Source organism: Manis javanica, chromosome 17, assembly GCF_040802235.1.
Source record: "Manis javanica isolate MJ-LG chromosome 17, MJ_LKY, whole genome shotgun sequence".
NCBI classification, from domain to species: Eukaryota; Metazoa; Chordata; class Mammalia; order Pholidota; family Manidae; genus Manis; species Manis javanica.
In genome coordinates, this window is record NC_133172.1 from 16,062,607 (window position 1) to 16,069,151 (window position 6,545).

The 6,545-nt window shown below is 33.0% G+C and overlaps 1 pseudogene; it reads right to left on the reverse strand.

Annotated features, from left to right (window-relative positions):
• Positions 1–812: 812 nt before the first annotated feature.
• On the reverse strand, positions 813–2,743 carry LOC108403767 (swi5-dependent recombination DNA repair protein 1 homolog pseudogene; annotated as a pseudogene).
• Positions 2,744–6,545: the final 3,802 nt, after the last annotated feature.

A 6,545-nucleotide genomic window follows, 5' to 3' on the forward strand; every position in this document is an offset into this window, starting at 1 on the left:
CTGGAGTCATTTTTTTAAATAAACAAAATAAGGATCTAAATTTAATTTTACCTTATATTTTTTAACTTTCCTCATGACATAACAGATTTCTGTCATGTTTTATATTATGTTTATGTTTATAATAATAAGTATGTATTTCTTGAATATAAATGTAACTGCTTAGACAATTTTTTAAAGTCCCTATACTTTCTTGTCTTTTATTGTACAGTGAAGATAATTTAATTTTTATTTTTGCTAATGTTTTAGTATATATTTGAGTTAAACTTTTTTTTTGTTTTCTAAATATTTCATACATTTGTCTTTTAACATTTTATTTGGAAATAATGTCAAAATTTCAAAAACCTGCCAGAATAAGGATAGCACAAATAACACCTATATATCCTTTACCTCAGATATACCTGTTAGGATTTTTGCTCCCTTTGTTTTAACTTGTTCTTTCTATATTAATATGTACATATTTTTTCTGAACCAGTTAAGAATAAATTACATATATCATGTTCCTTTACTCCTAATTTAATGTGTTTATAATAAGGATCTTCTCTTATGTAAGCACAGTACAGTTACCAATTTCAATTTATGTAATAGTGTTCTATCTACTGTATTGTCTGTAATCCAATTTTATCAATTAATCCAAAATGTTCTTTATAGCATTTCCTCTGTCAGTACAGTGTCAACTCTAGGGGGAGGTATTGCATTTAATTGTTATGACTCTAGTTTCCTTTAATTTAGAAGTTTGTCACTCTTTCGTGATCTTTTAAGAAATTAACATTCTAAAATAATTCATTCTCCTTTTGAATAGAATATTCCTTATTTTGGGATTGATGTACCTTCATGATTAGATTCCAGTTCTGCATTCCCAATTGGAAATACTACTTAAGTAATATTGAATATTTTAGATATCACATCCAGAGGCACAAGATGTCCATCTGCCCCTGCTTTGTGATACTAATTTTGATCACCCAAAGTGTTGTCTGATTTTTCTACAATATGGTTACTTTTCCATGCCCCTCTTGCAATTAAGCAATCTGTGGGAGGGCATTTTAAGGCCATGCAAATATTCTGGGGTTTTTTTGGACATAGGAGTTTAGTTACCCACTAGACCATCCCCATGTAAACGTGGTAAATAGATGGAAACAAGGTTCATAAACTTAGGAGAGATGCAGGCATTTTTGGATCAGTTTTGGTTTAGACATTCGCCAAACTGGACTACTTTTTAACATTTAAAATAAAACTTTTTTTTTACCACAATAAACAAAACAATGTATTAAAACTGACTTCCAGAATTGCCCAAATTATTTTTTTAAACATGATTTAAACTTTTTTTCTACATTACTTTAAACGTAAAGTTTTCTTTTGCAGATTTATCCAAAATACTAAATTTTCACTTTAGAAATTAGTTTATATTTTTATGAGGCCCTAAATTGATGTTCATCAAGATACCTTTCTCTAAGCCCTCATAGTTTATACCTTCCATTTAAAATATGTAATATCTTTTAAGGTGTCATTCTCAAAGATATTCTTGAAAGAATTATGAATTAAACATCTATAAATTCTTCTTCACTTCTATTAAAGTGTAGCAATTTATCATCTAATCCATACTGGTCTATCAACTGAGGCTGAGTTTCTTGTTCTCAGATGTAACTGACTGCAACTCATAAAGCAACAGCTGGCTACAGCTCCACTTTATTAACAACTGTAACTGAGACAGGTCATTCTTTAATCTATACATTTTGACTAGTTTTAGTCTCCGAAAAAGGTCTTCTCTCTCCTGAATCTGCTTCACCAATTTTGCTTTTTCTTCATTTAATTCTTTTTTGGGAAGATTCTCATTCACAAAGTCATCCTGGAGATCACTGCAGGACTCAGTATCAACTGGCTTAGATTCGCATACATTGATATTCTTGAAGGTATTTTTTAAATATGTATTTTCTTCAGATTCATTGTCTGTACGTTTAATACTTTCTCGAAATTCCAAATAGTTTTCTCTGTTTAAGATGGTTTTTCTGAAAAGGCCTTATTTTCTTCATTTTCCAGTTTAAGATGCTATACCACACTGGAACAGGAATTAAATGAAGATCTAGTTTTCCTTAGTGGTTCTCTAAGTGTTGCGCTCATAGGTTGTTTTCTTGAACTACTTGTACAGATAGATGGTAGACTGTCGCAGGCCTGTGGAGTGCTAGGTAAAATCACAGCTGAGTCGGATGGACTTTCCATCTTGAAAATGAAATCTTAGTTTATGTCTCCCTACGCCATTCCCAGTGTAGTTAACGCGTGCAGCCGAAGCCGTGAGTGGGCCCTGCTCAGCAAATACTGTTTTTTTTTTGAAAATTTCCCTCTAGATTTAGCAACCATTGGTTAATTTTTCGACCTAGCCTTTTCTATCATGTCAAAATGCTCATTTTCCAACTCCACAGACTCCTTTCACATTTGCCATCCAGCACTAGAGATTCTACTGTAAGCAACTATTTTTTACTCATTCATTCATTTACTTTTTCATTCTCAGTATGGAATTTATTTGTCCCCATTTTCAGTGATATATAAATAACTTCTCTAATTATCTTGATGCTCAAATTATCTTGCATTTAGCCAGTGGGAGCCTTTTCAAGCAGGCTTTAATCTTCTTGTGGACATTCATGCCCTCGTCTTTTTTTTTCTTTTTTAGTTCTTTGCTTTTTAGTGTGACAAGGTATTCCAGGTTTATCTTGAATATTCCTTGCCCCAGCCTTGGAATCTGCCCTTTCTCTATAAAGAGCCCTTGTTCCTTATAGTGGGAAATGATTTTAGAGACCAAAATCTGGAGGCTAGAGATGTCCATTGCCACTGGGGTGTCTTTGCTTCTGGCCCCTTTCAGTGTACAAAGCTAGGAAACGTGTGTACATACAAACATATATATATAAATGAATACACATTATACATATGCATGTTTGTGTACACACATAAGCACGCACATGTAAGTCATGAGTCCAAATTGACACCTCAATTCCAATCCATCCCCACAAGGTTCTTGTCTTTTCCCATTCCATATCTGTATGTCCCATCTAACACACTGGGAATCTCATCTACTAAAAGCATTAACACATCTCATTTGCTCGATCCCACAATACACCTGTAATATACAGAGCATTTCTCTGCCTATACCACTAAACCTACTTAAAAGAGTTCTGGATTTGTTTTCAGCTCTTCTCCCCACTCCACCACACCTGCTCAATCTCATCCAAGTTTAAGGGTAAATATTTTGTGTTCTTAAGCTAGTTGAATTATTTTTTCTACTAATTAGTATAGTTCTGATAGTCTTTTGAAATAAAATCAGATTCATTTCAATATTTTTTCTTCTTCCTTTCCTTGTTGGTTTAATTTTATTTTGTGAACATTAACATGAAGTTACCTGTTGCCAAAAGTCAAAATTATATAAAATGTATCCTCAGAGAAGTGCCATTTCCCTACCATACCTCCTCTGCCCTATTCTCCCTCACCCCTTACAGGTAACCAGCTTCATTGTTTTCTGGTTTATGCCCTCTGAATTTCTTATTTATAAACATAGTAAGATGCATATATTTTAAATTTCCTTCTTTTGTGCACAAAAGGTTATATACTTAACATGTTCTTTTGAACTTTGATTTTTTTCACTTAGTATTTCTTGGCAAATGCTCCGTGTTATTTCAGCCCCCCCCCCCCCCCTTTACAGTGCTCTGTTGTATGTACGTACCATAGTCTGTACAACTCGTTTTCCATGCTTGGATACTTAGGTCATTCCTAATATTTTGCAATTGTATTAAAGTTGTAATAAATAACCTTGAACATAATATTCTTGTACTATTGGAGATATTTCTTCAGGGCATTCTTAGAAGTGGTGTTGCTGAGTCAAAGTGTATATGCACATGTAGTTTTGTTAGAATCTGCCAAAAACCACCTCCTTAAAGATTTTACCATTTTGCATTCCCATCAACAAATGTACAAGATTGCCTATTTCTCCAATGCTTTATCAATGGAATGTAATAAATGTTTGAAATTTTGCCAATCCAGTGGATAAGAAATGGTATCTGGTGATTTGTTTTAATTTGGAGAATGAGTGAAGTTGAATATGCTTTCTTATATTTAAGGGCCATAATTATATCTCTTTGTGAGCAGTCTGCTCATGTCTTTGCCTATTTTTCTATATGGATTTTTAACATTTTTATCAATTTTTAAATGTTAGGTATATTGTGCCTTTACCTGGGTAATATATTCTCCCAATTTATTATTTTCCTCTTGACTTTTTAAATGATTTTTCCCCTTCCAAATTGTGTCTTTTAAATGTATGTGGTTAAATTCACTGTATTTTTTTCTTTGCATTATGGGTTTTAAATCATAGTTAAAAGCTTTTCACTACACCTATATTATTCTGGAGTCCGCTCTTATTGGCAGCTAATACTTATATACAATTTCATTTTTCTTACCTTATATCTACTTGGAGTTTATTTTTATGTGTGCTGTAATGAATTGAATTTTACCTTTTTTCTCTCCTAAACAGCTGTCCATTTGGTCCAACAACATTTCTTTAAAAAGTTATCTTTGCCTCAATAACTTTAGATTTCACCTTTATCTTCATGTAGTTGGGTCTGTTGGGGGGGCCTTCTTTTCTATTCTAATGGCCTATCTGCCTCTTCATATACCAGACTACCCTGTTTTAATTATAAAGTCTTCTTTTTATTGAAGTATAGTTGATATACAATATTAGTTTCAAGTGTGCAACATAGCGATTTGACAAATTTATACATTATGAAGTGCTCACCATAAGTATAGTTATCATCTGTCACCAAAGTTATCACAATATTTTGACTATATTCCCTATAGTGTACTTTTCATTCCCGTGATTTATTTTATTTTATAATTGGAAATTTTTGCATCTTTATTCCCTTTACCTATTTTCTCCATTCCCACCCCTACCTCCCTCCCTTATGGCAACAACCAGTTTTTTCTCTTTATTTGTGAATCTATTTCTGGTTTGCTTGTTTGTTCATTTGTTCATTTATTTATTTTTTGGATTCCACATGTAAGTGAAATCATATGTATTTGTCTTTCTCTGACTTATTTCACTTAGCATAATACTCTCTATGATTATCCATGTTGCAAATGGCAAGATTTCATTCTTTTCTATGGATGAGTAATATCCATTCAGAATAAATCTAAGAATTGTTCTAAACATACAGATAGAAGATGCTCCATGTTATTTGCCACTGGGGTGTCTGCTTTCTATGGATGGGTAATATTCCATTTTATATATGTATACACCATGTTAATCATAGAGGCTTTGGTGGCTGTTTTACTAAGAGGGCTGATTTCTCATTATATTGATTTTTAGTGTTTTCTTAGCTATTCTTACATGTTTATTTTTCCCTAAGAAGTTCACTATCAGATTTTCTAGTTTCATGATAAAGCTCAGTATTTTTATTGAGATTAAATTAAATTTATAAATTAATTTAGAATGGATATCTTGTGGTGATGGGATCTTAATCACAAAGAAGGAATATTTTTCCATTTGTTGAATTCTACTTTTTTTCAGGAATGTATCATGGTCTTCTACCTGTATGTTTAGAACATTTCTTAGGTTTATTCTGAAGTATTTTATCTTTTTACTGTAATAATGAAGTACATGTTCTATTCCATTATACCTCCTAAATGATCATTTTTGTATATGAATGCTATTGGTTTTTGCATATTACTTTTATAGCCTGCTACCTTGCTGATTTCTTTTACTGTTTGCACTAGTTTTATCATTGAATCTCTTAGGTTTTAAAGGTATATTACTGTGATAGGCTGGATGATGGCCTCCCATTATTCACATCCTAATTTCCTGAACCTATTAATACCACCTTATGTGGCAAAAGGGACTTGGCAGATGTGATTAAGTTAAGGATCTTGAGATAGGGATGTCATCCTGGACTACCTGGTTGGATCCTAAATTAATTCACAAGTGTATTTACAGGAGAAAAGCAGAGGTATATTTCACTACAGAAACAGGAGATGAAATGACTGAAGCAAGAGGTTGGGGTAATGTGTGAAAGTGGTCCTCAGCCGAGGAATATAGGCAGCTTCCAGAAGCTAGAAAAGGCAAGGAAATGGGTTCTCTTCTAGAGACTCCAAAAGGAATCAGTTCTGGGAACACCTTGATTTCAAACTTCTGACCTTCAGAATTGTAAGAAAATTAATTTGTGATGTTTTAAACCATGAAGTGTGGGGTAAGTTGTTACACCAGCAATGGGAAACTAGTACAACTACCATGTATTCTGTATGTACATCAACAAATAGGAATAATTTTACTTCCAGTTATTATGCCACTGATTGTTTTTCTCTCATTAGCTAGTACCTCCAGAGCAATGTTAAGTAGTACACAAGTGGTAGGCATCTTTCCCTTGTTCCTAACCTTAATGGGATTGCCTCTTGTATTTTGCTATTAGGCATTACGGTGGCTTATGAACTGATGTGTATATGTCCTATCATGTTAATGAAGTATTGTAGCTCAGCGTGGAAGGGAGTTCTTTACCCAGGCAAGTGCTCTATGAGTC